Here is a 23,538-nt window from a genome sequence, read left to right on the forward strand (position 1 = left end):
GGGTCAAGCATGCACATGGTAGGCCTCAGCCTTCCAAGCAGCCTGTCCACTTCCTCAGGCAACACAGTCTGAAAAACATCCAATATAACAGGACCAGACAATGCATTGGCAACATCCAGTTCTGGCACCACATAAATCTTAGCATCCAAGTCAGAAAGGATGCGAGCAATTTTATCCACAAAATGTAATGCAAATTAGTCACAGTGGGCTGCCGATGGTTCTGTTTGATGGTCTTTGGGGTCCTCACCTAGGAGGCCCCGAACCACTCAAAAAAGCTCAGCTGGACGACAATGAGCAGATGAGAGCTGGTCTTGTGGTAGCAAGCATGACTTGTCCCCATAGCTAAGCAGGGTCTGCCCTGGTTGCATCTGAATGGGAGACTTGATGTGTGAGCACTGCAAGATATTCCCCTCAGGGGATGAAGCCACTCTGGGAAGAGCAGAAGGTTTCAAGTTCCCTCCCTGGCTTCTCCAAGATAGGGCTGAGAGAGATTCCTGCCTGCAACTTTGGAGAAGCTGCTGCCAGTCTGTGAAGACAATACTGAGCTAGATAGACCAACTCAGTATATGGCAGCTTCCTATGTTCCTGTGTTCCTATGAGATGGTGGCAGAAAAGTAGGATTTCTTCCCCTCCATCACCACCACAGAGCAGGTCCTAATATGGGCTCTAGCCTGAGTTCGGTCACATTCATTCTGAGTTTTCCACCAACAACGCTCAAGCCATCTAACAGCCTGCTTCATTGTCCACAACTCACCTGTATACCAGGGAGTCGCTTGGGCTCGGTGGTTTGGGAGGGGATGCCTAGGCGCAACCGTGTCAATCGCCTGACCTAACTCCTCATACCAGAAGGAGACCAGGCCATCAACAGGATCATCCACTCTCTCAGCAAGAAACTCCTCCAGAGCCATCAGGAATCCATTAGTATACATAAACCTCCAAGGCCGGACCATCCTAACTGGTCCCCCATCCCTTCAGAGATCTTTGGGGTCCACCCTCAGTCCAATCTTCACCAGATAGTGATCCGTCCATGATAACAGTATTGAAGCCTCCTGGACTATCAATGAAGCACCACTGTCCCTCATTGACCCAAAGACTAAGTGTATGGCCTGCCACATGCGTGGGACCAGAAATTAGTTGAGACAGGCCCATGGTCATCATGGAGGACATGAAGTTCTGAGCTGCACCAGACAAGGCAGTCTCAGCACGGACATTAAAGTCCCCCAGGACTAACAGCCGTGGGGTCTTCAATGTCACATCTGAGACCACCTCAAGCAGCTCAGGCAGGGAGACTGTTAGACAGCGGGGTGGGCTGTATTCCAACACAATCCCAACCTTGTCTCATGATCCTATCACTGCATGCTGGCACTTGAACTGGTCAGATTGGCAGACAGTGCATCTGGTGAGGTGGATGCTCCCGCGATGAACCAGGGCAAACCCACCTCCCCACCCACCCTGCCTTGGCTGATTCTGCTCCTGGAAACCTGGTGGACACAGCTGGGAGAGATTTACATCTCCCCCCCTCATCCAACCAGGTCTCCGTAATAGCACTTACATTTATATACCGCTCTATAGCTGGAAGCTCTCTAAGCGGTTTACAATGATTTAGCATATTGCCCCCCAACATTCTGGGTACTCATTTTACCGACCTTGGAAGGATGGAAGGCTGAGTCAACCTTGAGCCCCTGGTCAAGATTGAACTTGTAACCTTCTGGTTACAGGGCGGCAGTTTTACCACTATGCCACCAGGAGCTCCAGGTCCATGCATGCCAGGTCCACATGCTCATCCAGGATTACCTCCTGGATAGCTGTGGTCTTTGTATTTATGGACCTGGCAATTAATAATACTAGCTTCAGGCACAATGGGCCGCTGTGAGAGTTACTGGGGTCTCTTTGGGTGGGAGAAGGACCGGAGGACACAATGACTTTAATATAGCCAACATCCCTTTCTCTCACCTGGCCTGTCCTACCCCCACCGCCATATCACCCTCTGCCAAGGATATAGCTTCATAAAGTCTTCTGTGATTTCACAAAGTCCCACATGAGACCAATGCAGTGCAGGGTCTCAGGGAAGGAATGGAATTGCAATTAGCTAGATCTGGTCAAGGAGTGTGGAAAGTAATTGCTGGCATTGTCCTGGGTACAAGTGTATTCCATGCACTAGCATGAAGGGACAGATGTTCCTTCCTAAATAACTTGCAACACTTGCCAGTGAGAGCCAAGGTGGTGTAGTGTTTTGGGTGCTGGACTAGGAGTCGGGAGAGCCACATTCAAAATTCTCACTGAGCTGTGGCACTCACTGGATAGCCTAGTATCAGCCTCAATTGATTGTTTTGAGGGTAAAAGGGGAGAAAGGTCATTCCCATGATCAGCTAAAGCAGAGTAGGAGCAGGGAAACCAGAGTAGAGAGACTCGTGTGGAGCCATGGGACATGCTCCAAACCCACTGCTCCAGAACAGGGCTACCCAACATTTTAACTTTGGTTTTGACCAAATTAAGAAGGGGGCAAGTCCCATCAAGGCACTGGCAATGGTAACTCATACTCTTGTCATCTCTCGCTCGGATTACTATAATGCACTCTACCTGGGGTTGCCTTTGCAGATGACCCAGAAGCTTCAGTTGGTCAAGAGTGTGGGGGCCCACCTGCTTATGGGTGCTAGAAGATATGATAGTGTGACACGTCGTCTGCGGTCACTGCACTGGTTACCTATTTGTTTCTGGGTCCAATTCAAAGTGCTGGTTCTTACCTTTAAAACCCTTCAGGGCTTAGCACCTGTTTACCTTCAGGACTGCCTCTTCCGGCTAGTCCTGTCCTGTGAGATCTTCTCAGGTTGCCCTTTTTCCAGTCCCTGGTCTCAGAGAGGTTCATGGTACTAGGGCCCATGGAAGGGCTTTCTCTGTTACTGCCCCTTCACTTTGGAATTCTCTCCCCTCCTGATTCGGTCTGCCTCCTCCCTTTCAGCTTTTAAAACCTTATTTCTTACATTTCTTTTCCGCCAGGCATTTACCCTTTTATTTATGTGTTTGTTTGTTTGTTTGTTTTTAAAATCTCGGATACTGTTCTTGCTTTGTACACTGCTCTGAGTCTGTGGATTGGGCAGTATATTAAATCTGTAAACAAACAAACAAACAAACAAACAAACAAACAAATCTTACTTCACAGTCCCAATCATGTGTGCAATTGGGGCTGTTTGCAGAAGCTTCTGGCAGCCCCGCTCACTTCTAACCACGGAGTGCTGCCTATAGAGTGGCCAGGAAGCCGGGAGTTGCTGCATTGATGCAGGCAGCCTCTTTGCTGCCCATGCAATGGATTGTGGAATGCTGGAGGACTTCCTCCTCCAGATACAGGCTGCAGAGATCTCCACTGTGCTGATCATGTGGGTTCACGGCACAGTGGAGCGCAAGTGAGAATATCTTACATAGGCTGCCCTGAGCTTATGAAGGAAAGGAAGCATATAAATGTGCATAACAGTTAAGTGTAACAAAAATGACACAAGTTGGGGTACCTTAAAAACTAGCATAATTGATTGTGGCATAAGGTTTCATGGTCAAGAGCCCGTTTTGTAAATACATGAAGGGCTCACCCTTTTAAAAAACGTGCTGACTGTACTCAGATGAAAGTAAGGGCTCACCTATGTGTGCAGTTCCACAAGTATACCACCCCAGCAGGTATGTGGGACAAATAAATGAAACATTTCATAAGCAAGGTACATAATCATAATCCAAGATAGCGCTTTCAGCTGGTGTGGTACAATGGTGAAATAAGCCGCACACATTAAGCTCTACTCACATTTTACATTTAATGGCTGACCTACTGCACAATGTTATGCATGTGATGGAACATAACATTTGTGCAGTTTCTCAAGTGCACTATAGTGCAAGCGCAAAAATGGCAAAGTTGTGTGACAGTGCCAGCCCTGCAAGACAGTCTGTTGTTAATATTCTAGATTAGAAGTGGGGCTGAGGCTGGCTTCAGCTTGCAGCCCCCATATAAAATATCTCTTAGGTAGCAGCAAAGATAAATCTTATGGACTTTCTATGTCATCCCTCCCAGCCCAGATCTAGTGCTCAGTGACATACAGAACAGACTTGTAGGCCTACATGTTTGGTTTATGTATTTTTAAAAAAAATCTTTCCTAAATTTCAGCAGTGTTTCCAGGGCAGTTTATAAAAACAAAAGAAATAGACCAACAATAAAATCAAAATATAAGATACAAAGAACAATAATAAAGAGGCAGATTAAAAGCAGCAGTTAAAACAATGGTAAAGGCCTGGAAAAATAAATAGGTCTTTACCTGGAGCTGAAAAGACAACATCAAGGTGAGCCTTCCTGAGGACAAAATTCCACAAACAGGATTCCACTGCTGAGAAGGCGGCCTTTTCAGTTGTCCCTGCCTTACCAGATGGTGGCGGCACCTAGAGGAGGTCTTCCAAAGATGATCACAGTGCTGCGCTTTTAAATATTTAGAGACTTTTTTTTAAAAAAAAGCCACCTACATCTATTCTGCCTGCAGTACAACCACAAACCTATGCACATGGCACAACAAGTGAAAAACACTTTTCTAATCTAGACAGCTTGCTAATGAGAAATGAAGCCATGAAGTGTACCCAAGTACACTGGGAGAATCACACGGCGTGTTCATTAGTAACGACTTCAAAACACTGATACATGTAGACAACCATATGTGTGCATACTGATACATAACCACAGGCCAATTTGGACAGTACTTTCTGACTGGATCTTCTACAGTCTGTCTGTTTTTGGGTTTTTTTTTAAGCTGTACTGAAGATGAACTATAATCTGTCAACAACACCCTTCTACTATTTACATAAGCCAACCCAGTCAGTCTCCACAGAAGAGACTAAATGTAGGAGTGTGCACAAAACTGGAAACCTGGTTTGGTTTGAGTAGAACCAGACTCAAATTGAACCAGGTCCAGTCCAGTTCTGTGCACACTACTACTAGGCCTAGTCTGTCTTGAGTCCAAACCAATTCAGGCCTGGCTCAGGGCGGGGGGTGGGTGGGCAGGGGAGGAATGAAATTAAACAAAATATGAAAAAGGTGGATTTACCATCATTGCAGGACTTTGGGGGTGCTGCCACAGATGAGGGGGATCTGCTGAGGTTCCCCCTCCCCCCGCCAACCTCCCTGTGGTCTCCAACTGCCCTTTCCAGCCCTCTGTGCACTGGCGGTGGTCATTTTGGAGGCCACTATACATGTGTACTGCCTTTTGTGTGGCCAGGGGGGAGGCAGGTGGGGGAGGGGGAACCTCAGCAACCCCCCCCATGCAGCTGCGGCAGTACCCCCAAAGCCCCACAATGGTGGTCATCATTTTTTGTATGCATGTATGTGTGTGTGTATTATATATAAAAACACCGAACCAGCCCCACACTGGTCCAGTGGGTCTGACTCAAGGGAGAGCCCTCAAGCCAGGCCAGTTCAAGTACAAGCTGGCTCGACCTCCAGCTGGCTCACAAGTCCCTAATTAAATGAGGGGAAATCATATTTAAAATGGTACTGCATAGAGCTGATTGGGAATGTCTCTATGATTGCTACCATCTTGTCACGGATTGAAAACAGGGCCAGTTTAGACAGTCTTATGAGCAGGACTGAGAAACTTGGAAACATTTCTCTACCCATTGCCATTCACTCCCCTTTTAAACCAGAGTTCCTCTCAGAATTCACACATAATACCAAACCACAGTTAATTAGGGCAGAGGATGGAATTCCTGTATGTGAAACCGTGGTTTTGTCTCAGAAGCATCTCAGTTTCCCTTGTCAAACTTCAATTTGAACCTTTGATTTGTAGTGAGTTTCATTGCTCCAACCTAAGGTCTGGGGATGGCAGTGCTACATCCAATTGCAGACTCTGCCATAACCACAGTTTCATGCTCTTTCTGGAACCAAAATCATAGAGAGGGTGGCCCAGACATACCCAGGGATGCACCTGCTCCAAGCATGCCATATTGCTTGATGCCTGCATCTCAAAGTACTTGTCCCACCCCTGTCTCAGAGCTACTGAAGCTGTTGCCCAGCAATGGGGATACCACCATTTCCAATCCCAAGCATCTAAGCCTGTCAAATTGAACATTCACATGGGGGGGGGTCCACTTCCCACTATGTGCCTATCATATGGCAGGGCAGTGATAGCCAGGGTTGGTTGAAAAAGGCACATCCAGGAATTCTTGAATGGCTCAGCTCTATTTTTTGTACAATAAAGTTGGAGAAGGGGGGCAGCCCCTGCCCTTGGGTGCAAATGAGCACTATCCCCAGTCCCAGTGTTTCCCTAGTCTGCCCACCCAGAACTGCCCAGATACATGAAGCAGCAAATTCTCCTTTGGGTGCATGGAAGGCTTGCATATGGTTGCCTGTGGAGGAGGGGGATCACTGTGTAAAAGTTCTCTTATTAACCAGAGAGAATGGGGGCCCCGTACAAGTGGGGGCCCTTTATTTGGATGGCTTACATCATAAGAGCACAGTCCAGTGGAGGACCAAAGGTCTTCAAGTCTCCAGACCTCCCCAGTGGACTGGCTCTAACATGAGAGGGCTAATCCCTGGGTGCCAAGCCGACAGGATTGCAGGAGTTTGGCTTGGTGTCCCTTGACTGATTTCCCGGGGTCTGCCATTGCAAGAGCATCTGTGGTCACAGTGGACCAGGCCTCAGGATCCTTTGCCCTCCCTCATATACCTATTCCCTCCTGGGAAGTGGTCACGATTCCTTCTGGAGTAGCAGAAAACAGTGCCCCTCTTCATCCCCCCCTCCATTGCCAGCAATTGTACTTGTGCAAGACTGTTTTGGTACAGGGCTCTTATGAGCGCGGCGGTGCTATTGCTGTCAGCAGAAGGGCTTAAATGCCATTTAAAGGGATTTAAATGCCCTTTCTCTGCCAAAGGTGAATGGTCCATTCTGAAAAGGCACAAGCACTCTGGACATGTCCCCTTGAAGATCATGGTGAATGGCTGCCACCCGGTGATGGCTCACAGTCTGGTGATGATAGAGCAATGGAGCTTGCTGGGATGTGGCTTTGGTGGATCAGGAAGAGGGACTTGCTCTCCTTCTCTGAAACCAAAGGTTGCCGGAATGTAGTCGAACCAAAGGTTGCCAGGCTGTAGTCGGATGTAATGCAGTTCACAGTTACAAAAATTAACCCAGGGTTCAGCAAACTCTGGTTTTATGTTACATGTGAATGTGGCCAGTGTCTTGACTAAGGCTGCTCAGAACAGGCAGTAAAAATGGAAGGTAGGAGTGTTCTGCATTTTCAGGGGCTTGAGCAACAAATGTTTCATGAGGGGCAGCTTACCCCATGGATATCACAGGCTTTCTTTTCTTTTCTTTTCTTTTCTTTTTAAAAAAAACTCATTTCATGCTACACTTCTGTGAGTGGTATGATGGAGCACAGTGCTGGAAGCTCTGGAGCTCTTCCTAGAAGATGAATCCATCCAGTTTCCATTTTTTCTACTATAACACAGAAAAAATGCAATTTTATTAAGCAGTTGAATTGCTGGAGCATTCTGGGAAATAAATGCTGGCTGGACAGAACTGGCTTGCAGGAAGAGACCCAGCACTTCCAGAGCTGCTGCTGCAATAACTTCCTACAGAGTTACAGCATACGCAGCCACACCTTTCAAAACATTAGAAGACAATGTACAAGAATTTCTACCCTCCAAAATTGCCTGTTGCACCCCAAATCCCTTTAGCAGCCTTTGCATTTTGCTGAAAATGCTTCTATGAGTATTTTTGGATCAGCTCTAGTACTGCTCAGAAACCAGTGGGGGAGCATTTCACTCTCCCAGGATATTCTGTTGCAGACCTTAAAGTTGTCATACTTCAGCAAAGAAAGAAAAGAAAAAAAGAAAAGAAAGTTTCAAAGGAAGACTCCAAGATAAAGGTGCTGAATAAGAATTCATTAGCAATTCTGATATTGTGAAACTTGGTACTTCTCTTTTTGTTATTCCAGGAGCTGGCAACCCTACATGTGCATTGGCAGGATGAGGAAATGCCTATTAAAAGAGGTGCTGCGTGTGCAGTTCCTGCCCATGAACTAGCTGCCAGAAGAACCATGTGCACCAGGTTGGATACTCCTCTTTACAAAGAGGTCATGGTGCTGCTAACGGTTTAGAAGGGACAACGGGGACCTGTATTTAGTCCCTTCCTCCACATCTTCCTGCCAAGCAGCTGGTTGGCTCAATTGCTGCTCTTCCAACCAGGTTTAACACACACCTTCAGCAGCAGCACAAATACATGGCTGGATTGGGCCATTGTTTTCCATTGTAATTGTCTGACCAAACTGGGCTCATATAGTCGCAGGGGCAGATTAAGCTTTTTGCCGCCCATAGGCAAAAAAGCTTTTGTCACCCTTGTACCTTAAACAAAAAAGGTTTGCCCTTTTTTGTAATAAGGTTTGCCCTTTTTTGTAATAAGGTAAAAGGAGGATACTTTCTCCTCACCCACCCCACCCTTGCTGCACTGCCCACAGAGAGGGGCGGCAAAATTTGAGGAGGGGCAAAATTTGCTGCTCAAATTTTTCTGCCATAGGCAAATGCCTACTCTGCCTCTCCGTTAATCCACCACTGTATAGTCTTTTAAAAGTCTGTGTTATGTGCTCCTACAAACATTGTGTTTCTAAAGTAACCACTTTCATCTTCCTTGGAAACCAATTTTACACACATTGGCAGATAAATGAAGTTCTTAACATTGTATATGATAATTCAGACACACTTGCCCAGCATAGATTTATGAACATTTTCAAAAGCTATTTTACATCAAAGTCTATATTACATGATTTCACTGTGCAGTCCCTCTGTCAATTTTAGAGCTAGATATTTAAAACTCATATTTAAAAGCAGGGCCTTCCAGGATGATGTTTTGCTTTTGTTTACATTTGATAAAAGTATTGAAACAATTACATTATTCTTCAGTAGAGAAGCACACGGAAATTGCTCTCTCTCTCTCTCTCTCTCTCTCTCTCACACACACACACACACACAGACACACATTTGGTTATGATGTTATCCGTTTTCAGCACCTGTGGAATGATGGGATATATATTTCTTAACACATTCATAAACAAACATAGGTGTTGTATTTTATCCAGTAATCTTTTTTATTTTGTTGTTTGGACATTTAACCCACTGGGGATCCTGTAGAGAGTATGGGAGAGGAGTAGAAATAAAAAAGAAGGAAAAGGGAGAAGAAGGAAAATGGAGTTGTTTCTGAATAAATCTCAGTTAAGCAAACACAAGATTGCTTTGAGTTTATGAGAGAGGCAGCCAAATGTTAGCTCAGCAGGAAAACTATTATTCCATTATGCTTCTTCCTCAGTAGATTGTCTTCCATTCACTGCCAAAAGGTCCCCTTTCTAAAGGGAACTATTATAAGTTCTGCTTCCCAATACATCCATTATTGGAACTAGTTGACCAATCAGCCCTTTCAAAGAGACAAGATTCCATGAGCTCAAATTGCAGGAAATTCCCAAAATCAAGTTACCCTCTTTGTAGTATATAGCAGTGTCAATGGTCTAAGCTGCCCAGAGCCTGTTTTAGGAGTTCCCCTATCATGCATACTATACACAGCATTGTTTTTGTGGGTATTTATGAGTTTCTAAGCTGCTAATGGAATCCAGGCTGTGGAAGCCAAATATAACCTAGCACCAGCTGGTTGTAAAAGCTGTTTCATTCTCCAAGGGAGCTCTGGTTAAAATATTTGTGACTTGAAATAAAGCCCTGCAAACTGTTACTTTTATAATTGAAGGGGGGGAGAGATAATTTTAGTTTGGAAGAAGAAGAAAACACCCTTAACATGTTTTTGTTGAGATCTATTAATTTGAACAATAGCATCTTATTTTGAAAGTGTGATCCCAATTTCTTGTAGAAACAACCCATCATTCTGCCTGACATCTGAAACATGGCCATAGTTACCTACTTTATAATCAGTAAAGGAAATATGTCCTTACCAGTGAACTGCTCCAAGACTGCACAACCAATCAGTGCCAACAGGGTGGCATTTGAAAGTCTTTGACAGATGCATAACTTTTGCTGTTTAATTTAGCAAAAGTTGCCTATAGATCTCAAAATACAGAATGGGAAGTTTCCTCTATTTCCCTAACTGTGTGGTCTATGGTGTGGCTGCAATGAGCAGCAGAACCAGAAGTAGCCAGAAAGGTAATTAACATGACCAAAATCCCTGGGGCTAGGGGGCTTTGGGAGGAAGGCAGTAGTATGCCTACTTTTCCCCACATGAGTACAGGCTGTCCAGTGCTCTGCTGTGCTGCACATCCACATGATCAGTGCAGTGGAAATCTCTGCACAAGGAACTGGAGAAGGAAGTCCTCTAGTATCCCACAATGCATTGTGTGGGCAGTGGAAAGGCTGCCCGCATCAATGCAGCAGCTCCCAGCTTCCTGTCCACTCTATAGGCAGCACTTGGTTGTTGAAAGGGAGCCGGGCTGCTGGGAGCTGTCACAAACAGCCCAAATCACACACACGATCAGGGCTGTAGAGGTAAGAAGAGGCTGCTTACCTTTTACCTTGGTTAAAACCAAGGTAGAAGGATGGGGTAGCCCTACTTCAGAGTGGCTGGGTAGGAGCAGGTTGTGAAGCTCTACACGAGTCCTGAGGTTCTACACTGAGGCTCCCACTGAGGTTCTACACTGAGGCTCCCTACTTTTCCCCACATGAGTACAGGCTGTCCAGTGCTCTGCTGTGCTGCACATCCACATGATCAGTGCAGTGGAACTCTCTGCACAAGGAACCGGAGAAGGAAGTCCTCTAGTACCCCACAATGCATTGTGTGGGCAGTGGAAAGGCTGCCCACATCAATGCAGCAGCTCCCAGCTTCCTGTCCACTCTATAGGCAGCACTTGGTTGTTGAAAGGGAGCCGGGCTGCTGGGAGCTGCCACAAACAGCCCAAATCACACACACGATCAGGGTTGTAGAGGTGAGAAGAGGCTGCTTACCTTTTACCTTGGTTAAAACCAAGGTAAAAGGATGGGGTAGCCCTACTTCAGAGTGGCTGGGTAGGAGCAGGTTGTGAAGCTCTACATGAGTCCTGAGGCTCTACACTGAGGCTCTTTACCCTGGGTTTCCCATTCCTACTCAGCTTTGCACAGCTGTCATACCTTAGAGTGTATGAAACGGGTAGTTGACTCACTTGCAAGAGTAACAAACACACAATAAGTCACCAAAAGACATAAAATAGCTGATTAAAGCCAAGTTTGGATATTATAAACATGGATGGACTTCAACATTTGGCTGACCAAGCAAAAGACTTGTTATGGGTACTTAAGCATATGCACCTATACATGCAAACTGATGATTTATGCAATCCTTCTTCCACATAATCCACCTTCCCCATTTGTGGAGGGTTGAACCAACACAGGCACAGTTGTACATGTATATCATATGTAGCTCATGTTATAAAAAATGTGCAATGTGTATTCAGGGTTTTGCGTGTCCTCCCTTCTACCTTCCAGTAGTTAGGGCAGCTGTTATGGATCTGATATATTTACAATGAATGATGGGTGAACCCCACTCAGCTCAATTAAGAATCAGCCCAATACTTTATGAGCTTTCTCTGCAAACACGTGGAAAACATGTGTTTGGAAATGCAACCACCTCAACCCCAACAAATGAGAGCGAGAGAGGGTTTTAGATGCTAATGGAGGCAGCAACCACATAAAACAAGAAAACACAAAGATAATTCATCAAATAAAGAAGATACTTACCAAATAACTGGCTGTTGATTTGGGTGGTATGGTCATGTGCTTTAAAGCAATCACACAGGATTTCGTTTAGAAAAAAGAGTCTATCTTAAAGAACATTGTAGTGCTACAAAGGAGCTGGCTTTATAATTCACATAGTTAGATATCAATCTTAGGGATTTAACATTAAACTTAAATTTGCAAATGCACTTGCAAAAATTTGGGCACCTTATCTGTAGGGGTGTGCATGGAACTGGATGTTCTGGATCGCTTTGAGTCCAAACTGAACCTGAACTGGACCAGGCCAGTTCGGTCCGGCACCCCCTCGAACCCCACCCCAGTCCGGGGGTGTTCACAAGGGTTTTTTTTGTTTTGTTTTTTTCACTTACCCCCTCTAGGGGAGTTGTTCGAGGCAGTGTGTGTGGGTGTCTGCAGAGGTTCCCCCTCCCCCCGCTGGCCTCCCTTAAGCCATAATTGGGCCATTTGGTTGCTCTTTGGCTGCTTGTCATTCCCAGGCTATGCAAAGGCCCATTGTGCAGGCGCGGCAGCCTCCAACATAGCCACCATGGGGAAAGGCCAGCAAGTGGCTGAAGAGTGACCGAATGGAGGGGGAACCTCCATGGACCATCCCCCCCACCTCAAACAAACTCCCCCAGAGGGGGTAAGCGAAATAATAATAAGTTTAAAAACCTCACAAACCCCCACGGCGGTTTGGTCTGTGGTCGGACTGAATGGGGTGGTTCGGTTCAACCCCAAACAGTCCAACTGAACTGGTTCGACATCAGATATGTTCGACATCAAACCTGTTTGCACATTACTACTTATCTGCAGTATGTTCATGATGCATACACAGAATCCAGCAAAATCTCCTTTTGCAGTCTCAGCCCAAGAAGTTGTTTTGGATGGCATTCAATCTGTAAAGCTTTACAGAATGTTAACCCAAACTAGCTAATTATAGTGACATCATTATTTATATTTATAATTACACAATCCTAGTACAGAAAGTGGTTTCCAGTCTTTATTTCCTTCTCATTTTCATAACACTCTGTGACCTGCCCTGTGACATCAAATCAGTCTAAAACCAATGTAAGATGTAGGTTTCCAGGTTCAAGGATCTTTCCACTAAATCATCTTCAAGAAACATTATTTTTATAATGAAAATTTCACATAATCATAGAGGCTTATGTATTAGGCAATACCTAATTTGTCCTTTTAATTTCAATGGGACTAATTGAATAATTCCCCTCATCATGTAAGTCACTAGTTCTGACTTGAAAGGGACTTTAAAGATCTCCTAGCCCAACCCCCTGTTCAGTGCAGGAATCTGCTATAGAATCCCAGATTTGATGTAGAAATAATAATAATAATATCAATAATAATATCAATAATAATATTGATTGTTTGTAATATTGATTGTTTTGTTTATTAATTGATTGTTTAGAAACAACTGGTGTCAGCAAAAACATTCAGACATTTATTTAAAAAGCAATGAGCATGTGGAGTACACAGTTAACAATCAATGGCGAGACACTTGGACAGGCTGGCATTAGAAGAGGCATTTTCCAAGGGGACTCACTCACTTGTAATCGCCATGACTCCTCTTTCACAAATACTAAATAGAACAAGCCTCGGATACCAAACATCTAAAACATCAAGTCAAATCAACCATCTGCTGTACATGGAGGATCTGAAGTTGTATACAAAGTCCCAGTCAGAAATTGAATCACTGCTAAACACTGTCCGTATATTCAGTAGGGATATAGCAATGGAGTTTGGACTAGACAAGTGTGCTGCATTAATAATGAAAAGAGGAAAAACAACAAAAACAGAAGGAATAGAACTGCCCAATGGAAGCAACATCAAGAACCTGGAAGAGAAAGAACCTTACAAATACTTGGGCATTCTCCAAGCTGATAACATCGCACACACTGAAGTTAAAAGAAAAATTGGAAGTGAATACATCAGGAGAGTGAGAAAAATCCTCAAGTCCAAACTCAATGGCGGGAACACCATACATGCCATAAACATCTGGGCTATACCTGTTATCAGATACACTGCAGGAATAATAGACTGGACCCAGGCAGAGCTAGAGACGCTAGATCGTAAGACCAGGAAAATCATGACCATTAATCTTGCTCTGCACCCCCGCAGTGATGTAGGTAGGCTATACCTCCCTCGCAGTTCAGGTGGAAGAAGAATGCTGCAAGTCCATCAAACAGTAGAGGAGGAGAAAAGAGGCCTTGAAGAATATATAAGGGACAGTGAAGAAGATGCACTTCAAATGGTCAATAACGAGAAACTATTCCACACCATTGAAACAAAGCAGGCCTACAAGAAAGAACTAGTCAAGAAGCGAGCAGAAAAATGGAAAAATAAGCCACTGCATGGTCAATATTTGCCACAATAAGTGGAAAATCAGACATCACCAAGACCTGGCAATGGCTTAAGAATGGCAACTTGAAGAAAGAAACAGAGGGTTTAATACTGGCTGCACAAGAACAGGCACTAAGAACAAATGCAATAAGAGCCAAAGTAGAAAAGTCAACAACAAACAGCAAGTGCCGCCTTTGTAAAGAAGCAGATGAAACAGTGGACCACCTAATCAACTGTTGTAAAAAGATCACACAGACAGACTACAAACAAAGGCATGACAAGGTAGCAGGGATGATACACTGGAACATCTGCAAAAAATACAAGCTACCTGTAGCCAAAGATTGGTGGGACCATAAAACTGAAAAAACTGAAGAAAATGAAGATGTAAAAATATTATGGGACTTCCGACTACAAACAGACAAACATCTGCTACACAATACACCAGATATAACTGTAGTCGAGAAGGAAGAAAAACAAGTTAAAATAATAATAAATAATATTAAAGGCAGAAAATAAACCTCAAAAAGGAGCCAGCGTGGCGTAGTGGCTAGAGTGCCAGACTAGGACCGGGGAGACCCGAGTTCAAATCCCCGTTCAGCCATGATACTAGCTGAGTGACTCTGGGCCAATCACTCTCTCTCAGCCTAACCTACTTCACAGGGTTGTTGTTTTGAGGAGAAACCTAAGTATGTAGTACACTGCTCTGGGCTCCTTGGAGGAAGAGTGGGATATAAAATGTAAAAATAAATAAAATAAATAAATAAAAATAGTGTGGAGCACTGAAATCTATCCCGATTTCATTGCTGCCCTGCTGGGCAGCCCAGGTTTTTTTAACCTGGGCTTATATTGAGATAAGAGGGTGCGTGCCTGGTTATCTGGCAGCATGGACTGCCTGCAACCCCATTCAGGTGCATAGGAGAAGGAGCACCCTGGCCTCTAGACTGCTTTCAATGCACCCTGTGAGCAGGAAGAGGGTGCATTGTGGGCTTTCTGGAAGCCAGGTATCCTTGCCCCTGGCTCCTCTCTCACCACACTGCTCACTGTAGTGGCAATCATGTGGCCGCACAGTGCAGCAATAGTAAAACCAATGGCCAGTCACATGGGGGAAGATAAGAAAGCTTCTGCTGTTCCCCCCTGCCCTCCTCAACCCCAGGATTTATGATTGTGTGAACTACCTTATTACTAACAAATAATGTTGCTTTATATAAGTGCAGTGATACTCTGTGAAATTTTCATATGGAAAAAGAAACCTGGAATCAAAACAGTCAGCCCAATAGTTTAGGGCTACAACAGGTTTGTCAGCCAATAATGTTGGTTTTTTAAAGGGACATTTACATTCCGAATGCTACTTCTGAGATTGGTTCTGCTTTGAAGTAACTCTGTTTCATAGGTATATTCAATATTGTAGCCCAGGCTAATGTGTACCATTTAGGCTGCCGCTTTAAATCATTTGTAATCTATGTGAGGTCAAGTACTGTTCAGACTTCCTTTCTGCTACAAATCATAATGCCACATTAACTACTTAGATGGTGTTAGTAACCAAAGGAAATCATATGAGGAAAGGGGGAGGGAAAGTTTGTGGAAGGCAGAAGAAGGAGTACTCTTCATTCAAGGAATCAAAGTCATCACATTAGAGGATGCTAATGCAGTGGTTCCATGAAAAGTAGGTACATAAATATGATCAGATGACGCTTGGATGCCATAAGTATGCATTATTCCTTGAATAATGCTTGTTTTAAAAGAAGTGAGGGTTTTAAAAAAATCAATTTCCCTATATTTTTCTTCAAGGAATTCATCCCAAACTAACTAGCAATACCACCTAGTTAGTCTTCTCCATAGAAATCAGCAGGAAAATGTATTTGTTACCTTGTAAATAGGCACCCTCTCCCTTTTTATTTTGTTCTTAAAGAAATATTCTCAGATATAGATTTTTTTTTAAAGGCTATGTGTGCAAGCAGCCCTACCCAGGTTAGGGAAGCTAGGGGTATGCACAATACTGGTTTGGGTGGTTTGGTTTGAATTTGAACCAACCTTGAACTGGGGGGTAGGTTTGGTTTTGGTTTTGGTTTTGCTCGAACCCATACACCCTCGGTTCGGTTCAGATTCAAACCCAACTCGAACTAGTTCTAAAAGATTCTACATAGGGTATAATGGGAACATGAACTGCCCTTTTATTCCCAATGCAGAGCACCTGGGGCACAAAACAAGGGTTGTGGTAGGCACCCATGGATGCCAACAGCCACCCAAACTCCAAAGCAATCGGACACTCCTGCAATTTTAAATGATTTTTTAGGGAAGACTTTTACATTTTTTTTACATTTTCCCCATAGGGAATAATGGGGATTTGAGTCTGCCCTCTTGTGGGGCAGATGCCCTGCCAGGGGGCCCCCAAAGTGGGTTTGGGGGCAAGGCAGGTTTGGCTACAACTCCCCTCAGGAGCCCCAAGATGGTGGGATTTTTTTTTTTTTAACCATTTTTGCAATCTCTTCAATGCATGTATTGGATTCCATTATGAAATTCAACCTGTGTGACCTGACCTAGTGACCTGTGTGTGAATTTGTTGATGCTGTTCTGAATGGAATCCATGAATGAATACATTGAAGAGAGAGAGAAAAGGGGGGGATCATTAAAAAAAAATCATGAACCCCACCGGCTTGGGGCTCCCGGGGAGAGTTGTGGCCAGACCTTTAGGTGATTGTTTGGGTAGTTGTTGGCACCCATGGACACCTAACACCCATCCCAATTTTGTGCCTCTAGTAGGCCACAATCCAACAGGCAGTGACACAACTAAAAAGACATCAAGCTTAAAACCAAAAAATGACCACAGAGACAGACCTGCCCGCACAGTGCAAAACTGCAAAACCAAGAAGACCAAACCATTCATCAACTACTACTACTGCTACTGCCAGCAAGACAGATCCTGATATTTTTTCTGCTCCTCTCTTCATGCATGAGGTGTGCCTACAAGGAAAATCTGCCTCAGACTGGCAGGTCCACACATCTTTGCTGGAGGCCACACAGTCCCCAGACAAGTGTTGGCACCAGACCACTGACTCATCATTGGTGGTGCGTGTGTGAGTGCTAGAACTAAACTGAAGAGGGAAAAGAAAAAGGGGGGACTATATACACATCATCTCATACTGCATGGGAGGAGGCAATGGTAAACCCCTCCTGTATTCTACCAAAGACAACCACAGGACTCTCTGCTCGCCAGGAGTCAACACCGACTCGACAGCACACAATATCTTTATATACACATTGCACAAATACATTATATACAAGTATATATACACTTCCATCTACAGAATAACTATACACACACTAAATATCTACACAAACCAAAGCTTCCAAAACACTATCTACCCAGAAAGAAACTTCTAGTCTCCACCACACACACACACACCAAAAACCTCCACACATACGTGCACACACCTGCACACACACACATCTATATAATACTTCTACATATTTACAGCAGCTAATTGACATTTTCTAAAAATAGTTCAACATATTCAAGTATTTACAGTTTTACACATTTGCAGATTGACATTTTTTAAAATCTACATTTTTAGAAATCTACATTTTTACAGTCCCTGGCCGCTGCTACCTTCCCCCACCCACCAGAAAAATCACCTATGTACACATTCAAAAATGTACATATTTACAAATTTACATATTTCCAAATCTACACATTTACAAATATACACAGTGCTGCACCTAGTGTTTGTCTGTGTGCCCGTGGCCCCCTGAGTGCTGATGGCCAGGTGGAACCAGAGGTATGTTCAGCATCATGGGTTATGCCAGTGGCTAGGTGTGTCCAGTTGTCACAGCACTACCGGCATGCTGTGACATGGCATGGCTGAATAAAGAAGGGGGAGGGGAGGGATGAGCAGAAGTTGTTGCCAGGCAGGTGTCATATACCATGGGTCAACCACGGGCCAATCACTTGCACAGCTCAACTGCCAGCTCAGTCAAGTAGGGCAAGGTTTACTTGAGGAAATCCAACTGCTCCACCAAGCCAGGATCCAACCGAGACCAAGCGGATGTTATGTTACCAGCACATGAAAACACCCACTCGCTCTGGATGCTGGTTGGGGGAGGTGCACAGCAAGCACCACCAGGTCTGGCCAGACATGGCAGTGGGTTGCCCAGAACTGCTTGCAATCCATCTCTGGGTCTTCCTCCACAGGCTCTTCCAGGTACTACCGTATGAACCCAAGGGTCTGGTATACTGAGCCTCCCGCAGGACCCCAAGGCACACTCACTTAACCATTGGGCTGATTTAGCGGGAGGAACTGCTTGCTGTGTTGGTTGGCACCACTGCCTGGGATGCCACACTGTGAGACTGGGAAGAGGAAGGGGTGGGAGACGAAGGTTCACCCACACTGCTGCTGGCTGTGGGTAGCACAGACTTGGGAGTGCACCATCACCATCCTCCTGGTCTCTGGTCTTATGATCCTCCTCCTCTCTAACTCTCTGGACCAGGAGGTCCCTCCATCTGGGCAAGTCATCTGCGTAAACAACATTGCCCTTGGTGGTTGGATCACAGCAACAAGCCAGGGCATACTCCTCTCTGTCACCCAACATAACAACCAGCCTGTCGACAATCCCAGCCCTTAGCCATCCAGCCAGCGCACGGCCCTCTGGCATGGTCAGTGAGGTCCAGAGTTCACCCATCAGCTTTTCAAGGAAAATAGCTGTGGGCAAGGCCTGACTCTGAGGAGTGGCATTGGCACAAGTCTTCATTGTGAACAAGAAAGGCTCGAGTGCCGACACAATCTTGGACATGAGCTTCCACTCCGAGTTGGAAAGGTTGCACACACCCAAGACCTGTTCCTTGTCATCTAGGGCCACCTCCTTCTACGGCAGGCGTTGGAGCAAGAAGAAGGTGGAATTCCACTGGGTATCTACATCTATGGGGATGAGATGGTGAGGAAGGCCATGCTCATGCTGCCACTTGCAGAGCAAGCACCTGGACTTCTCACTCTGATGGAAGTGAGCTGCAATCTTGTGGGCCTTGTCCACAAGTGCAGCTGTGGCAGCAACAGCACCTAACATGAGACGGCTCTGATACCTGGATGCCCCATATCAATAATATGCTGCTTAAGGATCACTCTGGCATTATCATAGCCCAGGGGGAGTACAAATTCTATTGACAGTCCATATACTTTTAATTTTTCAGTGATTAAGAGGTTCGAAGCCCTACACTAGTTGCATAGCAAATTTTCAATCAAAATCAAATCTTTTTTGTTTTGGTCATTCGACCAGAAAAACACAAAGTACAAAAGCTTTACATAAAAGCAAACTTTACATAAAAATGAACTTGGTCAAACAAAATAGTTGCATAGCAAATTTTCAATCCAAACTTTCAGATGCTCCTGAATGTAATACAAGACTATTATGAAGGCAGTTGACATAGTATACCTGGACTTCCAAAAAGCTTTCAACAATGTTCCTCATCAAAGACTCCTGAGGAAACTTAGCAGTCATGGGATAAGGGGACAAGTACATGTGTGGACTGCTAACTGGTTGAAAGACAGGAAACCGAGGGTAGGTATAAATGGAGAGTTTTCACAATGGAGGGAAGTAAGAAGTGTGGTCCCCCAGGGATCTGTACTGGGACCAGTGCTTTTTAATTGATTCATAAATGATCTAGAAGTAGGGGTAAGCAGCGAGGTGGCCAAATTTGCAGTTGATACCAAACTCTTTTGGGTAGTGAAATCCAAAATGGATTGTGAGGAGCTCCAAAACAATCTTTCCAAACTGGGTGAATGGGCGACAAAGTGGTAGATGCGCTTCAATGTTGGCAAGTGTAAAGTGATGCACATTGGGATAGAAAAACCCCAACTTCAAGTATACATTGATGGGATCTGAGCTGTTGGTGATAGAGCAGGAGAGGGTTCTAGGGGTCCTGGTGGACAGCTCGTTGGAAGTGTTAACTCAGTGTGTGGCAGCTGTGAAAAAGGCCAATTCCATGCTAGTGATCATTTGGAAGGGGGTTGAAAATAAAATGGCTAATATTATAATGCCCTTATAGAAAACGATGGTGCAGCCACACCTGGAGTACTGCGTAGAATTCTGGTCACCACATCTAAAAAAGGACATTGTAGAACTGGAAAAGGTTCAGAAGAGGGCAACCAAGATGATCAGGGGCCTAGAGCATCTTCCTTATGAGGCAAGGCTACAACACCTGGGGCTATTTAGTTTAGAAAAAAGACGACTGTGCAGAGACATACAAGAGGTCTATAAAATCATGCATGGTATGGAGAAAGTAGATAGAGAGAAATTCTTCTCCCTCTCACATAACACTAGAACCAGGGTCATCACATGAAATTGATTGCCAGGAAAACTAGAACCAACAAACGGAATTACTTTTTCACACAATGCATAATCAAATTGTGGGATTCTCCGCCACGAGATGTGGTGACAGCCGACAACCAGGATGGCTTTAAGAGGGGTTTGGATAACTTCATAGAGGAGAGGTCTATCATCGGCTACTAGTTGGAGGGCTATAGGGCACCTCCAGACTCTCACCAGTTGCAGGGGAGTAACAGTGGGAGAGGGGGCATGCCCTCAACTCCTGCTTGTAGGCTTCCAGTGGCATCTGGTGGGCAACTGTGAGAAACAGGATGCCGGACTAGATGGGCCTTGGACCTGATCCAGCTTGTCTATTCTTATGTTCTTATGTTTTTAAAGCTGCTTCCTGGGTGACAAAATGCAAAGCATTTTTTCTTTGGCTCCTGAAGTTCACTGCTAAAGCTTGAAATATGGAAAAGCACTGAATTTTGGAAAAACTGCAAAATGCAAAACTGAGTGAACTTTGTGCCTATATTATGTCTATTCTAATGTAATTTTCAGTTGTTTTCTTACAGGCGCTCCTTTGAAATCAATTTAAAAATTCAAAATATGTTCCACAAATAATGGTCTTGTATATCTAAAATATAAAGTTTCTTGTGCCTCACTGACTCACTCACTCACTCACTCACTGACATGAAACTTGCCAACTAAACCATGAAAGACAAACATGGCGTTTTTGCAGGTAGGTTCCAAACATTGCCCATACTATCAAAAACACCAAAACCCCTGGAAAACTTCATTACTGCCCCAGAAAATGTGGAATAGCAATCCCATTGCATGGGAAATGATACCTCATAGAGCTAGAAAAGGATTAGAGTCACAGAGTGATGGCACATGAATATGCTTGCAGACTCCAAGCCTTCATTGACTCACACACTGCTATGAAACCCCAGACCAAACCATGAAAGATGGAAACATGCTGTTTTCAAAGGTAGATTCCAGACCTTGCCGAAACTGCCAAAACAACAACAACAACAACAACAACAACAATAAACAACCCTGGGAAACTTCATTGCTGTCCCAGAAAATGTGGAAAAATCATCTTATTAGAAAGCATGGTGAATGATACCTCATAGAGCTAGGAAAAGCAAAAGTCACAGGGAAATAAGATGATAATGTGCTTGCAAACTACAAGCCATTTTACTAGTATAATTATAAAGTTAAAAGGACCAAAGGGTAACTGAGGCCAGCCTTCACCATAAGGCAAGGCTATCTGAGTGACAGTCATGAGGTCAGGGACCAGGGTTCAGTTCCTGCCTCCTTGATGACCTTGCAGAAGCCTGCACGTGGGAGATCATATTTCGTTTTTAACAATTTCTTCACTTTTATTACAAATCCTTCAGGACAACATCAGTCTCTAACTCCATATTCCTGCAGACCCTAAAATACTGCAGTGCTCACCCCAGTGAAGACCTGTAGGCACTATTGCAATACAACTAATAATTCTTAAAATGGCAAATGCTGCGTGACAAAAAAAGTTATGTTCACATTTGTTACTATGGCCAATATTAAGTAGAACGGAAAGGTCTGAATTTATGAAGGAAGATTACAAGAACAGCTAAGAGGAATAGTAACTGTCTTCATTTATTAGAAGTTATAATTTAAAGCTGTGCAGGCACTGTACTGAAGGTTACTACTCTGCCAGATTCCAGGGTTTTGGCAACCAGCACAACATACCAAAACTTCCTTTATGCTCTTTGGAAACACCTACAACCCAAAGGAATTAAAGATGTGGGCTTCTTAGCAAAGTAGAATGGTTTTCAGAACACCAGTTCACAAATGGAGAGTTTCTTGAAACTCCACACTTCAAAGTATGAAAAAATATATATAATGAAAAACAAAGTACTCTAACTTAATATCACCACCTGAAATTAGTTTTTCCTGTATTGACCTCTCTCTCTTTATATACAAAGAGTACCACCGAGAAATCACTAAAATAAAGCCTGAATTATTTGTTTGGTTCCATCAGATTGCTACAAAATAGCAGCCAATTCTGAAATAGCAAATGTGAAATATTTCTGTTTAAGGGGACATTAAAAATATCATAAATCACAACAGGCCAAATCTACTAAACATTTTGGAATTGGGAAGTTAATATTTCATGTTGTTCATCTCAAAGGCTAGAAAAGGAAAGTGGACATTTCCACTCAGCTATAGCAAGGGGCTGGGGGAGAAGATAGCAGTAATAAACAGGAACTGAATGCTTAGCTCCACAGGACCATCAGTTATATGGAGTTAAACTCATGGAGTGGAACTTTCCCAACATCTTTATAATTCTATAGTTCCTTGCACTGGGCCCTAAAACAGGGCTCCTGAGGGTTTGGGAAAACTCTTGAATGCTCTGCAATGGGGCACAGGGGATTGTGGCTGGTAAAGAAATAGGCAGATATCTGATACATCTGCTTCTTGTGTGAGCAGAAACGTATTTGTGTTTACATTTAGATCTTGCTCTTCCTCAAGGAGGTCAGAGTGGAATACATGGTTGTTTTCACAACAAACTTGTGAAGTAAGTTAGGCTGAAAGATAAGTGACTGGTCCATAGACACCCAGTAGGTTTCCTGACTGAACAGGGATTTGAACTTGGGTCTCTTCAGTCCTGGCCCAACATTCTGGTATTAGACACCACACTACCTCTTGAGCTCTATGGAACGACTCACAGTTTTCTACTAGGCCCAGTTTGGGCAACAAGCGAAACTGAGGCAGGCTTACCTGGAGTTAACCTTGGAAGCCAAGGATCATACCGCTGATAATCTGGCAGCTCTGGTATCATTGCCTCCACCAGCACTCTCCCTCTTCTTCCTCTTCCACCAAATGTGTCACTCAACCAGCAAACACTGGTTGTGAAATGAGGGGCTGTGTGCTCATGTGAGAAACTTCAGCACAAACCCTAGGTAGCATTTGGATGGCACAAAGGGTCAGCGGAGCTCCAGTTCCCGTAGCCTGCCCAACTTCAAGCCAAGGGTTCAATCTGCAGTTTGGAGGCCACAGTGGAACTGCAATTGTGAGATTTTCCTGCATTTGGACAATGAGAAATGCTAACCTCAGGTAAGTGTAACTGAGGATTGGCATGTTGTCTGAATGAGGCCCTAGTATTGCTATCCAAAATGCTA

The 23,538-nt window shown here is 44.3% G+C and overlaps 1 long non-coding RNA gene across 3 annotated transcripts in view; it reads right to left on the bottom strand.

Annotated features, from left to right (window-relative positions):
• LOC128342289 (uncharacterized) overlaps positions 1 to 5,207 on the bottom strand; it is a 64,567-nt gene extending 59,360 nt beyond the window's left edge. For all 3 annotated transcript variants that reach the window (XR_008314892.1, XR_008314891.1, XR_008314890.1), the window contains exons 1-2: positions 5,070 to 5,207; positions 4,293 to 4,424 (exon numbers count right to left, since the gene is read on the bottom strand). This is a non-coding gene — a long non-coding RNA (uncharacterized LOC128342289). The remainder of the gene's footprint in view (positions 1 to 4,292; positions 4,425 to 5,069) is intronic.
• Between the last annotated feature and the right edge of the window lie 18,331 nt (positions 5,208 to 23,538).

This window comes from Hemicordylus capensis, chromosome 2 (assembly GCF_027244095.1).
Source record: "Hemicordylus capensis ecotype Gifberg chromosome 2, rHemCap1.1.pri, whole genome shotgun sequence".
Lineage (NCBI taxonomy): Eukaryota > Metazoa > Chordata > Lepidosauria > Squamata > Cordylidae > Hemicordylus > Hemicordylus capensis.